This window comes from Hyaena hyaena, unplaced genomic scaffold (genome assembly GCF_003009895.1).
Source record: "Hyaena hyaena isolate Hyena2069 unplaced genomic scaffold, ASM300989v1 scaffold_157, whole genome shotgun sequence".
Taxonomy (NCBI): Eukaryota; Metazoa; Chordata; class Mammalia; order Carnivora; family Hyaenidae; genus Hyaena; species Hyaena hyaena.
In genome coordinates this window covers 1496380-1514639 of record NW_024080789.1, presented here as the reverse complement: position 1 = coordinate 1514639, position 18260 = coordinate 1496380, and the positions used below count along the sequence as shown (strand labels likewise).

Sequence of the window (18260 nt, the reverse complement as noted above, 5' to 3'; positions counted from 1 at the left end):
CGGCCCCCAGGACTGCCCACCCCCACCCCTACCCCCAGGGCCATATGGCCTTGCTCTACCCAGGCCCAGTAGGCTCTTGGACCGGATTCCTCTGGATCCCATCTGGACCCCCTAGGGTGCCTACAGAATGGAACAAGGACGTAGAAGGCATTGAAAGTAACAAGAATAATAGCTGCCTCTGACTTAGTTTGTATCACCCAATACCTGTGCTAAGCTGTTGATGTGAATGATCTCAGAACAATCCACCACCTCTGTGTCGCCTCTCCATTTCACAGATGAGAAAAGCAAGGCACAGAGAGGGTAAATCATTCTCCCAAGGTCACGGAGCTTGCCTGCAGTGGAGCCGGTGCTCAACCCTGGCCAGACTGACCCCGAAGCACTCAGGCTCAATGCTCACATAACAGCCTCTCAAAGGCAGGAGGTAAAGACGGAGAGCCCATGCTGAGCACACAGCATGGGCTCAAAGGAGCCACCCACCTTGGTCTTTCACCCTCTGCTTCCTGACCCGACCTCTCCTTTCAGTCCAGACCCTCCTTGTAGCAGGGTGAGCCTGCAGCTGAAGAACAAGGTGGGAGACAGGCACAGCACCCTTCAGAGAGCCCCACAGCCTGGGGGCTGTGAGGGGCCATCAGTGCTCCTTATTCACGACCCCCCTCCCCCGGGCCCCTTCTGCAATCAGAGAGGCTGTGCCGTCTACAATGGCATACCTCCCGTGACGAGCGCCTCACCACCTCATCTGTAACCCATTCCACTCTTGGAGAGCTCGGGATCCTCAGGGGGCCAGCTGGTCACAATTTTTCTTAACACTGGGGGTTTTGTTTTGTCCTCACACCAATCCTGGGAGAGAGTTACTGTCATTCTTTCTGTTTCATGAGGAGGAAACTGAGTCTCAGAAAGGCCTGGTACCGTGCCCAAGCTGACACAGCCACTAAGCCATGACATCAGACCTGGGGGCTTAACCGCCACGATAGCCTGCCTGTCTCCCACCCAGAAACGGGTCTGTCTGCAGAGAGAGTCCAAAGTGAGTTTACCCTAATGGAGCCCATATAGAATGCAGGCTCCCGAGGACCGAAGGATCCTGAGGTCAGAGCCCTCTGCCTCCCTTGCTGAGGTGCAGAGTCCGGGTGGGGGTGGGGGGGTCCTGTCCCAGTACACCCTCAGGCCGGGAATAGACTCAGGACCTTCCTGCAGCTGCACCGCAGAGCCCGTGGGTCGGGGCACGGTCGAGCAGAGGAGTCTCCGCTGAGGACAGCCTGGCTCTGCCAGGGGCAGTGCCCACCGCCTGAGCCCTGTCCCGCAGGCCTCCGAGGTGGAGCATCAGTGAGGCGAGGTGTGTGGCCCACTCTGCCACAAGCCCGCTGTGCTCAGGGTCCAGGCCTGCCCCTGCAGGGGCCCCAGCACCTCCGCAGCGGAGTTCCGGGCCTCCACCATCCCTCTCTGCCCTCCCCGCACCACCCCCCTCTTGCCCCCCAGAGCCTCCTCTCTGGTCGCTGCCATGGCAACAGAGAGCCCAGGTCCTGGCAGCCAAAGGAGCCCCTGAGAGGGGTCCCAGGCTGAGGCTGGGGAGAGGGGGGTGCGGCGGACGCAGACAAGCAAACCTTCTGTTCCCCGGGCTGCTGCCAGCCCCGGCTCAGCCCTGGGCTGGGGTGGGGGCCGCACATAGAATAGGGCCTCAGAGCCAAGTGGGCAGGGGGCAGGCAGGCCTCAGGCCGTTTGTCCTGACCCACCAGCACGTGGCCTGCCCCCGCCAGCCCCGACCCCGAGCCCACAGGCGGGCAGAGGGAGCAAGCAAAGAAACCCTGCCCTTAATGGGAGCCAACATGGGGCACTGAGAGTCCTCCCAGGAGCGGCAGAGCCAGAGGGGAGAAAACTCCCACATTGCACTTCCTTCTCCCTTCCTTTCTCAGCGTCTCTCTCTTGCCCCTTCCTCCAGTCCTGCACCCCGACTGTCCCATAGGCCGTTCGTCTGCTTCTCTGGGCCCCGGTGTTCCCATCTGGAAGTCGGGGCTCGTCACCGAACTGTGGAGGCCATTGAATGAGTTCATACAAGCAAAATGCTTAGAACAGGGCCTGGCACACAGCCCTGTGCCAAGTCAGTGGCCTCCTTCTTCCTTCACTCAACAGGGAGAGTAAGTCACTCACTCACTCAACGAGCTCGCCCAGCCACCACCCTCCCCCCAGGCTGGTCAGCCAGGGGATGCACATGACAAAGGAGAAGGTGGGGCTGTCCTTCCAGAAGGGCTACTTGGTGCAGGGCGGGGTGGGGGGGGGAGGGGGGGGAGATAGCTGCTGCTGTGATTGGGGGTGCCAGCATGGCTCAGCCGGGGGAAGGGGCGGGGTGTCTCCTAGCACAGCCAGGGATTTCAAGCCCCACCCAGGACCACAACCCAAATGCAATGACTCTCAGTCCCCTGTCTGCCGACCACTTCCTTCTTGGACCTCTTAATCCCTTCATTTGATTCCTCCACAAATGAGGAAACACACCTTACAATTTTTTCAGAGGCCTCAAAATTCCCGTTTTCCCCCCAATGTTTATTTTTGAGAGAGAGAGCGCGCGCGCGCATGCGAGATGGGGAAGGGCAGAGAGAGAGAGAGGAAGACCCAGAATCGAAGCAGGCTCCAGTCTCTGAGCTGTCAGCACATAGCCTGATGCAGGGCTCAAACTCACAAACCGCGAGATCAAAGTTGGACACTTCACCGACTGAGCCACCCAGGTGCCCTGAGCCTCCAAATTCCCAATTCGGAATTAGGCTTTACGTTAGATGCTTAAGAGATGCCTACACAGCATAAGGGATCAAACAGCCTTGTAGGGTCAGCCCTTCTGGTCTTCAGGCCTAGGGCCTCAGCTGTCCCCTAATACCTCGGGGTTCGCCAGGCTGGGGAAGCAATGGGGACTCTTTCCCTCCAGGGTGGTAATGGGACCAGCTGGTGAGAGGGCAAAAAGAGACCCTGATGCCACCAAGCTGTGCCTGATGCCGCCCAGGGCACAGAAAGCACATGGAGCCCAGCCAGACTAGGTGTCGCAGACCCATTCTGAAGCCACTTAATCCAGGTCCAAGTTCTGGGCCAGTCCTACTACCTCATCACTGCATGACCTCTCTGACTGTAACTTTCCTGAGTCCCAATCTCCCGGAAAACGACAGAAGAGACTTCCTTTTCCATTGCTATGGGGGGTAAGATGATGATGAAAAGTGCCTGTCACATAGTAGGTGCTCAGGAAACGGGAACTATTACGAATATGTGATTATTCCAGGGGGAAGGAGGTGGCCTCCAGCTCGGCTTCCAGGGTTTAGTTGGGTTCTTTGGTGGATGATGCCAGGGAAGGGTGGTCCACGGTGGCTCTGTGTGGGAAATGGGACCTCTCAGGGCACCTGGGAAAACAGCAGGAAGAGAACTTCTAGGTCAGGAATCAGGGCTCTTTAGCAAAGAGGTAGGTGATGGGCAGAGAAGGAGTGCAGAGTCACTTTGGGAAAGTTTTGGGGTCCTGGGTGAGGATTTAGGCTCTGCCCCGGAGGCACCAGGGAGCCACCTTTTCGGGGCATTGGTAGTGGGGGAGGGGGCGGCTGGCTGCTGGCTGGGAGGGCGTGGATTAGAATGGACAGCGGGGATAGTTTCAGATATGAAGCCATCTCAAACCCTGCCTAAACTCCCTGGCAGAACCAGCTATATAATTTGTGGGGCCAAGTGCAAAATGGAAATGTGGGGCCCCTTGTTACAAAATTATTAAGAATTTCCGGCGTGGGGCTTCGTGAAGCCTGGAGGCCTCTGTGACTGCCCGAGTCGAACACACGTGAAGTCATCCCTGCTCCCCGGAATAAAGGGGAGGCCAACTGTCTAGCCAGCCGGCCACCCACCAGTCTGTTTTACGCATCTCTCTGTGCCTTTATCTATCACTATTTCACTCTCCATTCAGCAGACAGGCCCCAGCCTGGGAACTGACACGGGCACAGATACAGGTAAGAGGGTGAGAAGCCCGAGGTCTGCTGGGTCAGATGTGAGCCTTTCCCTTCAAGACCAGTGCCCTGAGCCGGGGCTGCGACAGGTTTGTAAAGCTGAGCCTTGCCTGGTGGATTGACCCTGGAATCCCCCCACCTACCTGACTTAGGCTCAGTCTGGGGGAGTGGAGAAGCTGTCAGGTCACAGCCTTTCAGTTCTACTTCCCAAGAAGCAAGAAACAAGGATTTGAAACAGCTTCGGAAGGCTGGCAGGGGCTAAGGGCAGCGTGGGATGGGGCTTCTGGGGTCACTGAGTGGCTCCCTCGCCTTCCCCTTCACTTATATAAAAGGAATTTATGGCCAGAATGGAGAAGTGACATGATCGGAGCTCCACGGTCCACAAAACTACCCTGGGGGTTGTTTTACCCCTCATGGAAATGGCATTTCCTCTTTAGCCCAAACTCTGCCCTGTGACCTCACACGGGGGAGAACGGGGGCTGAGTGAGCCTGGGATGACGGAATTGGAGGAATTGGATGGAGACGACACAGCACACGTCCGGCTCACAGGCCCGGGCTCAGTGCTATCACGGGTGATCTGTACGACTTGAGGTACATCCCTCCCCTCCTCTGGGCCTCAGTTTCCCACCCATAGAATAAGCAAGTTGACCCAGGTGACCCCCAGAGTCCTTTCGTCTCTGACCTTCAAGAACCGACTCCCTGGCTCTGTTGCTCCCACTTCCCAAGTACAACTGTTTCCATCACAGGGCGGAGAAGCTGGTACCTCTGGCAGATGAAAGGGTTTTGGGCACCTGAGACATCAAATAGCTCTGATCTGAAGCAAGGAGAAGAGATGGTGTTGATGCAGCTAAAGTAATACACTTTGATTTTCAGCCTCCTGCACTAGGCTGGGGGCAGGGTGCCCCAAAAAGCATCTGGGAAGTGGGGGGGAGGGTCCTGGGGCAAGGGCCTGGGGCTTCTGGAAGCCCTTTTGCCTGTGGGCTCTGAGTCTGAAATCTTGGGAGAGTCTTAAGGTGACTCTTACACCGTAAGCAACAGGTATGTAAATTCCTCACCCCCTCCCACCCAGAGGTGGGTCGTGGGTCCCACATCCATTCCCTCGCGTCTGGACCCCGTCATTGTTCCATCCACCACTGGGCCAAAGCCCTTCTTCCTCTTGAAATCAGAGCAGATGAGATTTGAAAAATGAGCACTGGAGCAGCCCAAAGGGTCACAGCACCCACACATCCACACCCCAACATGCACACCTCCCTACCCCTCCTTCCTCTGTATCCTGGGAAGATGGGCACACGGGCTCTACAGGCACATAGCCTCGGAGCTCCCTGAGAAACTGTGTGCATTAACGGGCTGCTCTGACTATAGAAAGTTCCTCCTCTTTATTGCAGGTTACAGTTTTCCATTAGTGGGCATCGATCCTGACCTCTTTCTGTAACGGGTAGAGAAAGGGTAAGAAAAAACCCTTTCACTGTGAAGTTAAATATGCATGATGCCTGAGTACACAGCAGAGCTTGAGTGGCTGCCAATCTGGGCTGGCGTGGCTCGGAATCCTGGAATTGTTTGGGGCCTGGAAGGAGCTCAGAGATCATCTTGTTCAACCTCCTGGTCTTACTTATGGGAAAACTGAGGCCCAGAGAAGGCCTGACTCACGCACGGTCACACAGAATGGGTTCCAGGGTCTGATGACCACCTCCGGAACGCTGAGGGGCCTCCGCAGCGACGGCACATTCTCAGAGTTTGTGCTGGGTCCCCAGGGGTGGCCGAGGCCCCACCCAGCCTCTCCTCTTCAGCTCTGGAGCTGCAAACACCCTGATGCAAATCCCAGCTCTGTCGCTTCATAGCTGTGGGAGGCTGGGCAACTGACTTAACCTCTCTGGGCAGTGCCTCATCCGTAAAACAGAGAGAGTGTCTATCTGCTCCTTGAGGCTGCTGTGATGATTAAATTAGTTTGGCAAATATTTATTAAGCGTTTTCTGAATGCTGGGCCTGTTCGAAGCCCCAAGGAACACAGTAGTGAACTTCACAGTAATGGATGGGAGGCACAATGGAAAAGCTCAGGAATTGCTGGTCTCTCTTATACCATCCTGCCCATGCTGTTTCCCAGCTGAGGTGCTATGAACTCTGCCCTGGGGGGATGAAGGGTGAAGGAAGGCCTATGGAAAACAGTAGAGGATGATCTCCCCCCATTCCAAGAGCCCACTACCCACAGCATTCTGAAACATGTGCAAGGAAGTCAGGTGGGCATGAAGGGCATTTCAGGGAAGTCTAGGGACCCTCTCATTCCCCCCTCCCTCTCCATCACACTTAGTAGCCCAATCGGAGCAAAGTGCCAAGTCCCCTCCTTCCGTCCGGAAGGCAGCTGGTCCCAGAGCCAGACTATGCCTGGAAGATGGAAGTGGGCCTTTAGAATACCCGCGGTATCCAGGTCCCTTCCTCTGGCATTGCCCTTTGTGGATCACAGACTGATTTCACCACCAAGTCCTGTGCAAGAGGCAGGGAGAGCAGCCACCCTCTCTTAGCCATTGGCATTAGGTCCAGCCCTGTAAAGCGCAAGCGCCTTACCTATATCACACTCACAGAGCCTACGTACCTCCCTGCTGCTCACAGAGGAGGGGACTGATGCCCAGACAGACACAGGGTCACACAGCCAGCCAGGAGCCAGCTAGGGATTCATGCACGCTTGCCCGATGCCCAAACCTGATGTTGTTTTATGCATGGTGCCCACTGCCTTCTGGATATGGATGCAGCCCAGAAAAAGGACATTGGGACCCGAAAGTGGCTACACAGTGGACTTGAGTCGAGCCAGGACAAACGCCAGGTCTCCTGACTCTGAATCTACGGTGCTTTCCGCCGTCCGACATCTGTGGGCAATTACAAGTCTCAGCTCTTCTTCCCACAGAGGAGGGGGGGCTGCCTGATCACCGCTGAAGGGAAGGTGCTGACCAGATGGTCCCCTTCCTCACTTAGGACCAGGCCAGGGTCTGTGGGGGGACCTGGGAGCAGGTGGGGCCTGAAGCTGAGTTTAACGACCGCAGAAGGAGGTGCCCAAGCCAGGAGCGGCCCGTGTGGGAGGATGGAGACTGTCTGCTTTCTGACCTGGGGCTCCCTGGGTAGCAAAGGGTTACATCTTTGGTTTCGAGCAGACCTGGGTCTAAGTACCACCTCTACTAACTGTGTGACACTGGGAAAGTCACATAGCCCCTCTGAGCCGTGGTTTCCTTGTCTGCAAAATAGGGATAACAACGATACCGATTCCTAAGACCTGGTATGTGAGGTGCCAGGCTCTGTGTCCGGCCCAGTGCAAGCCCTCCTTGACAGTGACCAACATGGCCCTCCCTCCTGAGCCCAGTGGATTTAGGGCCTCTTATATGAGGTCCCCTCTACGTGACTTCAGATATCTCACTAGAGGCCTCTGTGCCCTCTGGAACTGCAGAAGCAGGCAAGGACACTCCTCCGTATTTGACCTAGAAAAATGCAGTCTGGAGGGACTACATGAGGCTCTGAAGGGCACCAGAGGGAAGGCAGGGGCCTGGCTCTGGTCTCGCATTTGGGAACAGAAGATCTTCGGCGGAGCCCCTTCTCCCTTCCCCAGCACATTTTCTCAGCTCCACTGACCGCCGGCGGAATGACGGGGACAGAGCCCAAGATGGGGAAACCTGGGGCCGAATGATCTCCGATGTGCACACAGAGCACAAACAGGAAGAGAAGTCCACGCAACAAGGCAAAGGGCATGGCAAGCACTTGGAAGACAGAAGAACCCGGGAAGACTGCCCGGAGGAGGTGAAGTAGGCAAGGTCCTTGAAGGAAAATGGAGGTGATGAGGAAGGGCATTCTCATAGGCAGGATTGTGTGTTCTGAACTCTGGGATCTCACTGACACAAGGCCCAAGTTTGGAGAAATGAGGCAGGGGGTCTATTATCTACCGGAGCTCTGCCACTTACTGGCAGTGCAATTCAGCTTTGTAGCTGCTGTGAACCTCACGCGTACAACCAACATAAAGTCCATCCCTGCCTCCAGAACTGCTGGTGAGTTCCGTGAGATCATGCTCATAAAGCACTCCGCACGGTCCTGGCATGCAGTAAGTGCCAATCAATGGCAGCTACTATTAGGAGTTGGGGGGGCTTTCTATAGGGGAGAATCAAAGAAGGAATCGTGATCGGATTCATGTTTTAGGATGGAGTGGAAGCGGTGTCAGGAAGGAGGGAGACAGCAAGGCGGCCCAAGTCCAAAGGGAAGGGCCCAGTGACTGACCCCCTTCTTTACAGAGGAGCCCCTACATCTGACGGCCGGTTCCAGCCCCCCAGCCCCACAGCCCCAGCTGCATGACTGTGACCACGAGCCTTGCCACAGCCCCCTTGCCTTCGCACTTTCCCAGCCACTGGGGGCTTGGAAGGACATCTTAGGAATCTGGAAAATTTGCAAATCCATTTAAATCCGAAGAGGTTGCCTGGCGGCTGACTGGCCTAGAGCCAGACGGATTCTTAAGGACAAGGCTTGGGCCCAGAGACAGGGGCCAGGGCTCTGAGGTCCCCTATCCGCGTACCCTGCTTGCCACCTCCCAGTTCCCCTCTCCTGCTTCTTCCAGCTTGCCCCAGCTCGCCCCGGCCCCCTCGGGCGGTGCTAGGTTTTGGAGGCCCTCCGTCTTTGGCACCCAGAGACCTCTGGGGTTCATTGAATGAAGGCAGGGGGCGGCGGCAGGGCTGTGGAGTCGGGGCCACTCACTCCAAAAGCAGCCTGAGCAGGAGAGGAGAGAACTGGCTTCTCCAGCCCTGACGTGGCCCACAGCCTCCCGGCCTCCTCCCATCTGGTTTTGTTAAAAATATTTTCCATTTTTTGACCTACCCAAGAAGGCACAGACTGGAGCAAGGGGACAGGACAAGGGGGTGGGAATCCCCCTTCTGCCAGCACTTACCTTGCTGCTGATGCCTGCGGGTGTGGGCACAGTCCTGAGCTCTGGGCAGCCACCCCCTCCAGGAAGTCCTCCTCACTGACCTCTCATTAACAGAGAGACTTTGCGGGACCCCAAATGGGGCAAGCGCCGAGTAGGGGAGCAGGGACGACAGCTGCCGTCTCTGGGAGCCTCGGGAGAACGGAAGGGAGGAGGGGGCTGCAGGGGTGAGGAGCGGCCTCAATCCCAAAGCATCCTGCTGGAGGAGCAGGGTTGCCAGGAGGGCCGCCCCGGGTCTGGCCCTCGGTGTGGCAGGGCACAGTGCTGCCCCGCGCCGCTGGTCAGTGGGGGCCCGGCTCGGCTCTCTCCTTGCCGTCCTCCTCGTCTCTGCCTCCAACTTGTTCACAGAGGGCTCCTGCGTCCCAGACGGGATGGGCAGGGACTGCGGGCGCTGGCAGCCCCGGGAGCTCACACCACTGTGGGCTTCCCTGCCCCTCCCCCACTTTGGGGGAAAGGCTGAAGGGCCGCCTCTGATTGGCTCAGCCGGGAGAAGGGGGGCGAGGGGGCGGGGAAGGTGGACGCGTGTGTCTGTTTTCAATTTCAGTTTCTTCCCCCCTCTCTTTCTTTTCCCCCAAGTTTCTTGTTTTTCTTCCTCGTTTCCCTCTGCCTGCTCCCTCCGTCGCCTGCTCTCTCAGGATGTGAGGGGATGTTTAGAAATTCCGCAGCCCACGCCAACCGCTGAGTCACTTTTATTAAAAAGTGTCCTGGCCCCACTTGCCTGATGCCTTGCCCTGGTACCTGGGACAGGGTCCTTTCTCTGTGCCTCAGTTTCCCCATCTATAAAGGCAACTCTGATAACCTATATGATCGATTCAGTCCACATCCATCTATTGAAAAACCATGCTGATGGGGTACCTGAGTGGCTCAATGGGTTGAGCATCCCACTTTGACTTGGGCTCAGGTCATGATCTCCCCTTCGGTGACTTCGAGCCCCATATGGGGCTCGCTGATGTCAGCTTGTCAGCTCACAGAGCACACTGTGGATCCTCTGCTCCCCTCTCTCTGCCCCTCCCCTTCTTGTGCTCTCCCATAAATAAATATTTAAAAAAAAAAAAAAAAAAAAAGCAAGTTAAGCACCAACTAAGTCCTAGACATAGTGCTGGGTTTTGGGAATGCAGTAGTGAGTAGGACACAGTCTCTGACTTCAGGGTGGCCCAGGCTAGTGGGAGAGACGGGGATGCACAGGCCGGTACCCCAAAGAAGGGCATTTAGAGGGGCAGCTCACTGAGGCTCTTTGATTATCAGTCACTTTTCAGAAGAAACCCAAGGCCCAAGCGTGAACTGGTAGAGAAGGAAAGAGACCTGCCCAGTGTCACCCAGTATAGCTCAGAGTTCCAGACGTATTCTTGCTTATCATCTCACAGCCCCTGGAGGACCAGGAGAGGATTATTTCCCCTCTTTATAGACGATGAAATGGAAGCCCAGAGAAGTGAAATGAGCTGGCTGAGCTCACACCACAACAGCAGAACAAGAGTGGAATCAGCCCTCCTGGGCTACAGGATGAAACAGACACAGGTGATCTGACCCCAGTGGAAGGCCCATCCTGCCTGCTTCCCAGGCTCTCCCTTCCCCTGCCTCTCATTCAGCCACTCAACAGGTATTTCCGAGTACCTGCTAACGTTCCATTTCCAGCTTCTTGCCCTCCCTCCCCTACTGGGGTCTGCCAAGGCTCCTCCAAAACTGGCTGGATCTTCGGTTCTCCCTACTTAGTCCCCCCTCATTTCCTCAGGCCACAAGATGTCTCTAGTCACAGACTCCTGTCTCTTAGATGCCCAAGGGCATCATTTTAAAAGGGTGTACAGGGGGCACTTGCGCGGCTCAGTCAGTTGAGCACCCAGCTCTTGATTCCAGCTCAGGTCATGATCTCTCGGTTCGTGGACTCCAGCCCCACAAGTGTCATCGCAGAGCCTGCTTGGGATTCTCTCTCTTCCTATCTCTGCCCCTCCCCTGCTCTCTCTCTCTGTGTCTCTCAAAATAAATAAATAATTTTAAAAAGTGAAATAAATAAATAAATACATACATACATACATAAAAGAGTTTAGAGAGTTTAGTTGAGTCATCCTCTGCCCGCTGTATACATTGGGGAAACTAAGTCCCAGAAGGGAAAAGAAAGGTGTCCCGGGTCACACAGGTAGAGTCTGACTCTGCCCAGGGCTCCTTCCTTCCTACCCTCTGCCCCTCTGTCTACCCCCTTCTCCTGGGGGCCCCTGTTCATGGGGCAGGGGTGTTTGCCCAAGCTGGGATTTCATGCCAACCACAATAGCACATCCTGAGGTCATTTCTTGGTCTTATCTGAGTGAAGATTGCCCAACATCCGAGCATCTGCGCTGGGCCGCACAGAGGGAAAAGAATTCTCAGATGGGCCCTAAGCCATAGCGTGCAAGCTGTGAGAGATTCCAAAGAAAGGGGCCCTGGCCCAGCTTGATAGCAATGGGGCCATAGGGGATGCCAATGGGACTCCAAAGATCACAGGGTCAGGCCTACACTGGGATTTATGCCCCAAGACTCTATGAATCCTTACAACTCCTAGCATTTGACTTGGCCAATCACCTCCAAAGCTTTGCCTTCATTGATGAGACCAGACAGTTCGGGGGCTGGGTGAAGGGGGTGGGGGTGAGGTCTGGGAGCAAGGAAGCATTTCAGCCCCTAATCCCCGCCCTCTCCCCAAACAAGTCCAGGAATGTGGAGATCCAGCTGTGGACTTGATTTGTGGCCTTGGATAGATACTTTTTCCTCTCTGAGCCTCAGTTTCCCCATTTGTACATAAGAGGGTTGAACTCCTTGTGCTGGAAGGCCCTTGGGATGCTCTGTTTACAAGTGTCTTAGGTTGGACTCTGGTTAGGGAGAGGAGGCTGGTGGGCCCCAGGGCGAGGGGACAGCTGGGGGCCAGAGATGCAGCACAGAGGGGAGGGGGTGGCTGGTGGTGGTTCCCCCGGGAAGCTGGCGGCGGCCGGTTTCCGGCCAGCCCAGCCGTCCGGCTGGCCCATCTGGAATCACTTAGCCCCTACCATCATTAACCCTTGGCAGGCACCAGGGCTGCTGTGCCTCCTCTCAGCTGAGATGGGGCTGGGGGGCCAGAGCCACATGGAACACCACGGGGCACTCACCAAGGGCTGGACCGTTGAGGCAGAGGAGTCGTGATGGACAGGGCAGATTCTAGAGCCAGAGACAGAACTGGGCTCAAATCCCAGCTTTTGCAATTCCAAGCTGCATGATCTTGAACAAGTGGCTTAAACTCCTGAGCCTCAGTTTCTTCCTCTGGCAAATAGAGCTAATTTAAGGAATGGTTTGAAAGATTGTTGCAATGTCTAATGCTCTTAAATAACTCAGTACAGCATCTGTAAGTGTGATTTTGGAAATATTGTTTCCCTCATTCCAGCTGCGGCTCCTGTGTGCTCCTGGGCCCAGCTGGTCCTTCTCTGGGCCTCAGTTTCTCCCGTGTGCTCTGAAGGGGTGGGCAGTGGGCAGTACCCTTGAGCGGTGTAGCACTGTCAAGCTGGGGTAGTCAGCACAGCCCCCATCCACCATGGACAGGACGGCCATGAATAGTCTCCCACCCGCCCGGATGCTGAGAGCCCGGTCCAGCCTGGGACAATGCTTATAGGGAAAGGCTGGGCCGATAGCAGGCAGGCAGAGCATGGACTAAGGGGAATCCTGCCTCAGGTGGAGTGAGCGGGGTGCAGAGGGAGAAGGGGAGCTCTGGGCCTGGGATTCAGTGCTTCTTCACCCCGCTGCATGGGGTCACGCTCAAGGATTAAGAGCCTGAGCTCTGACATTGGAAATTCCAGCTCAGCTCTACCACCTCCTTAGCTGTGTGACCTTGGACAAGTTAAGTTACCTGAGCTCTCTGAGACTCAGTGTTTTCAGCCGTGAGATGGGGATACATGTGGCTACCTCAGAGTCGTTGAGAAGCTTGCATGAGTGATGCACCAGGTGTTTTATGCAAGGACTGGAGCAGAGCGAGAAAGCCTCACTAAGGGTAACAACTCTCCGGCGTCTCCTCCGGGAGCTGCAGCCGCAGAAGTCCATCACCAGGGCCACAGGGATCCAGATGCTCATTTTACAGCCCAGATGACTGAGGCCAGTGCCCGGAAAGTTGACTGAGCAAGGCTTTGTAATGCATAAGACCAGGACTGGAAGGGATGCTTTTTGTCCAGACTCAGGCCCAAGCTCTCCCCTGAAGGAGGGAACCGGGCTGAACTGAACCCCCCTCCTCAGACCCCCCCTCCCCCCCACCCCGCCCACGCTTGTCAGAGCCGGAAGCCGCAGCTCTCAGTGGGGCAGGGGGAGGGGGGCCCGGAAAGGGCGCCTGAGTGGGAGAATTCCCACTAGGCCAGCTCAGCACTCACTCAGGCAGGGCCAGCAGCCACCACATCTGGCTCTCCCACGCTCCCAGCGCTGCCCCCCTCCCAGCTCCCCAGGCCTGGGGTGAGGAAGCAGCACACATGTCCCAGGCATCAGCACGGTCAACTTGGATGTCAGGGCCTGAAGTGTCCTGAGAGTGTGTCCATAGCACAGGCATGGAAACCGAGGTCCAGAGGGTGGAGAAGACTTGTCTGAGGTTAGCAGAGAGACAAAGGCCCCGGAATGCAGGATGCCTGACCCCCCGCCCGGTGTCCTTCCACCCTGCATACACTGAGCAGGCAGATCCTCCTACCTGCAGCTGGGGACCCTGAATAGGGGTACAGTGGGGAATGCCTCTTCCCCTCCTGGGCACTCAACATGGTGGCTGTCTGGTTGGGCAGAAGAACCAAGGGGGGATTTCGGGCCACATTCCCACCCTAGATTCCTAGGGAATGATTTGAAAGACTGTCGCAATTTGTGATGCCCTTAAAGGACTCAGTACATGTGCTGCTCTCACTGGACCAGACTATAGTGACCAAAGCCTGACAGGGTCGCAGGAGATAGGGCTTCGGGACCCTGCCTGCCTCGCTTGGCCTCTCCCAGGCTCCAGCTGACCTCAGTCTCAGTGCCCCGGAAATCAAGGGTGTGCCCTGGTACACACAGATGGTTCAAGGATCCTCAGAACAGCAGGGCCCTCAGACGCCACATATGTCCCCCTCACTGGACACACTGGGTCCCAGAGAAGGCTGGAGCCTGCAGGAGGGCACATAGCAAGACTGGAACAGACAGTGTCTGACCCCCAGGCTGCGCTGTCCCTCTTACCACTTAGCCACATGATAGAAAGTAATTGAGCACCTACTATGGGCCCCGCCCTCCTAGGGCTCACAAGCAAACACCAAAGAAACCACAAATCAGTAATATCAAATTGTGATTAGTGTAATGAAAAAGATGAATTAACAGAGGGGGCTTTTGTTTAGGTAGAGTAAGGCTTCTCTGGGAAAGAAATACTTCAACTGAAGTACGAAGTGAAGAGGCCACACACAACACAAGAGTGGGAACAGCGTTCTAGGCAGAGGGAACAGCATATGCAAAAACTTGGAAGCCAAAAAGAGCTTGGGGTGTTTGACCAGAAAGAAAAAAACGGTTGAGGCACAAAGAGGAGACATGGTGGGGTCGAGGCTGGAGAGGAAGCCAGGGGCCAGGCCTCTTGTGGGCCCAAAAGGAGCCTGGTTTTATCTTGAGGGGCAGGAGGGCCAGTGCGCGGTTTTACACAGTGACTGATGAGATCAGGTCACTGCGGGGCACTCTGGAGGATGGGCTAACAAAAGCAACAGCAAGGGGCTAGTACCGAGGTTGTTGTAGTCGACAACAGACTCACCGGCCCCCCTCCAGCACTAGATTGTTCCTAGAGACTGTGGGAATGCACCTTATAGGGAGTTAGGACTTGTGGACCCCTGGCTACCACTGACTCACAGAGTGACCTTCCTTTCCTTCCCTGGCTGCTGTATCTCCCTTGAACAAAGGGTCAGACGCGCTGCTCCTTCGAATGAGGCTATTCTGCCCCCAGGGCTTTGGTTCCAGCATACCTTCTGCTCCCTAAGTGGCTATGAGCTGGAGGACTGCCTCCCTTCCCCACACGGGGCAGGAGGAGAGTCAGTGAGTCTGATTGTCGGGGACCAGGCAGCCTGAGAGCCTTCCAGTAGTACCCCTCACAGCCAGCAGGTGACGCCCCAGCCTCTGGAGGATGAGAGGAAAAGGTGCTGGGGGGGGAGGTGGGGAGAGGGCTGCAGAAGGAAAGGACTTGTCACAGGAGTCCCAGCAACCACCCGCGAGCCTCACATCTGCCCCCTGGAGATGGGCAGGGCAGGAATTGCCATCCCTGCTTTCACCTCCAAAATAGCTCAGTCTGGGTGTCTCCACTGGTTAAGCGTCCCAACTTCTGCTCAGGTCATGATCTCACGTTGGTGAGTTCAAGCCCGCATCAGGCTCTCTGCTGTCGGCACAGAACCTGTTTTGGGTTCTCTGTCTCCCTCTCTCTCTCTCTGCCCCTCCCCTGCTTGCTCTCTCTCTCTCAAAAATAAGATAAACATTTAAAAAAGAAAAAGAAAAAAAAACAGCTCAGACAGGGAGAGTTCCTTGCCCAAGGTCACGGAGTGAGTCACGGCCCTTGGGCTGCAGTCTGGATAAGCCAAGAGCTAGCCCACCAGCTTCTCTTAAGCAATCCACGTCCAACAGAAAGCCCAGCCCAGAACCCTTCCTCTTCCACGGCCATAACCCTGTTTAGAAACCAAGTTATCACCAACCAAGTTATCACCAAGATCTTTACGAGGCCATGTCTCTGCGCCCCACCTCGCGAGGCTGTGGTCAGGTATGTGAGAGTAGCCCAGAGGGAAGAGGGGCCACCAGGAAGCTAGCGGCAAGCAGGGGTCCAATAAATAGCCGCCCCCGAGATAGGGGCTGTCAGAGGAAGAGGCAGTGATGCGGTGGACGGGGGCTTCCCACACACAGTCCCAGTACCATGACGGACCACTGTCTGAGCCGACCTGTCCCCAATGGGCAGACGGGGACACTGAGGCCCAGGGAGGCAAATGCTCCGGGTCACATGACGGCTAAGGGGGCTAACGTGGGGCGGGACCTGCCATTTCAGATTCCCGGCCTGGGACTTTTGAACAGGGTTACAGTGTTCTCAGGAGGGGGGAGCAGGGTGTCCCATCAGGGCTGTCTCGGGGCTCTGGTTGGAGGGGTCCACCTAAAGGTGACGGTAACGGGAGAGCTGAGGCTTTTTTGCATGAGCCAGAGGAGGAAGAGGAAGCAGATATTTGTATAAGCAAAACTCCGGGTTTAGGAGAGAGACACACGCAGCGCACTATCTTCCCGGGCTGGCTTGCCTGGAGCGGAAAGGAAAACTTCCAGAGAGACCACGGACCTGCTGTGTGGCCTCAGGGACGGTGACTTCACTTCTCTGAGCTCCAACTGGTTCATCTGCAAGGTGGGGGTAACAAGACCCTACCTCACCCTCCCTGAAATAATACCTGCAAATGCCTTAGCCTGCTGCCTGGCACTTAGTGAATGCTCACTAAATAGTGGTACCATTGTCATACTGCCATGGCATTATTGCTCCAGCACCAGGTGAGAGGTCGAACCCTGCATTCTCAGAGACAGGGTGCAGGGACACTGAGCCGACGGTCAGAAGACCTGGTTCTATCTCCATCCAGTAGACCCTGACCTGCCATGGGAACTTGGCGAAAATCCCTTCTTTCTTTAAAGGCTTCTAGGCCTCAGTTAACCTATCTGTAAAATGAGTAGGTTGGCTTTCCATGGTCGGCGTGCTATGAAATCTATGTTGTCCTTACTGTCCTGCTCTAGGTGAGGGGGTGGCTTTTGGAGGGTCAGCAGGGCTGGGCTGAGGACCCCTTGGGCACTCTGGTTGGGCAGCGAGAAAGGCCAGTGCGGTCAGGAGACCCAGTCTCTGTGGCCCTGTGCCTGTGTGACCTTGCCTAGATACCTGGACCTCTCTGTACTTCCTCATCCAGCAAATGGGGCCAGTGTGCTTTGCCCCACCCCTTCCCAACGCCCAGGGTTCAGGAAAGAGCAGGCCCAGGGTAAGGTGGAAAGAGAGGTCTACCCTCCGGAGGCGTCGGTGGAACAGAAGGCCCACCCCAACCTCCGCCCTGGGAGAGGACAACGCTGACGGATCATGAGGCAGTTGGGATGACTCCCCCAGGCCTCAGGGCTCCCTGGTCTTGATCAGGGAAACAGTCCCCACTCTGCCTGCGAGGCCGTCATCTCTCAGCCACCACCCAAGTCCTGGGCACCGTCTTCATCATTTCTGGACACTGCCTGGCTTCCCTGCTCCTCGTACCAAGATGTAACTTCACCTTTATCTGTGATTATTTGATTCATACATGCTTCTTCCCCGTCTCCCCCGCACCAGACTGTGAAAACCCCAAGGGCAGGGCCTTAATACCAGAATACATATTTGTCAAATGAATGAACTCACGAACAAATGAATTCCTAAACCTATTCCCGATCTCTGTGCTTTCCATGCAGGTCTGATTTAGCACATTGTTGGAATTAGAGGGCACCCAGAAAGCACCGACCTTCCTGCCCTCCCCCAACCCGCAGCACCCGTGACCAGAGACCTCCAGCAGTCACTTGCATACCTCCTGTGATAATGAGCTCACTCTCTATTTGCTGACAGCCCATTTCATAGTGGACGGTCCTTTAGGGAGCACTCTATTATGGATGAGTGGAAACCTGTGTCTGTCTATGCCTACAACTTTCTCCCTCAGGTCCCAGGTCTGCCCTGCACCCCTCCCCAAACTCAGAACCTCAAGTCCCATTCTGGATTTTCTCTTCCTGTCCGAGCAATCCTGCTTTCGTCAACTCAGAGAGGAGAACCCAGCCCTCTTGGGCTTTTTCTCCCTTCTCTGTATACTTGCCAATTTCTTAGTGACCCTTCGAAAGAGAAATTCACCAACACGCCCCCTCCCTGACCTGGGAAAGGGAGCCTTTCCTGCAGAGGCGACCCTGTACTTATCCATATCACTGACAACCCCGGGTGGCCTCCTTTCCCCATGCTGTTGCATAAACTTGGGCTTGGCCCCTTTCCTTTCTGCGCACCCCTGCTGCCACCTGCACATTGGAAAGAGCAACTCTGATCAGGAAGGCGGGCCCTGGGCTTACCGTCCCCAATTCTGTTATAGTGCCCGATGGAACCCCAGATGTACCAGATTCTGACCAGCTCCGGCTTCGGGTGGGTCACCTGTACAGTCACACAGGCCCCAGTGTTTAGAAGGGCCCCGTGCGCGGTTGAATTCTCTCCTGTCTTGAAATTCTTAATGATTTTTAACACGGGACCTCACATTGTCATTTTGCACTGGACCCTATAAATTATATCCAGATCCTGACACATCTGTCTGTCTAGCACTGAAATGATGCCTACCTGCCCTGGCTAACTAATGTGGGGACCCAAGGGAGGGACAGGTGGAACAGATAAGACCCTGATTCTGTCCACC

The 18260-nt window shown here is 55.8% G+C and overlaps 1 protein-coding gene across 1 annotated transcript in view; it reads right to left on the bottom strand.

Moving 5' to 3' along the window:
• Positions 1–9258, bottom strand: part of PDGFRB (platelet derived growth factor receptor beta) — a 37795-nt gene extending 28537 nt beyond the window's left edge. The window contains exon 1 of the mRNA XM_039239498.1: positions 8863–9258. The gene's annotated coding sequence lies outside the window, so the exon portion shown is untranslated. The remainder of the gene's footprint in view (positions 1–8862) is intronic.
• Between the last annotated feature and the right edge of the window lie 9002 nt (positions 9259–18260).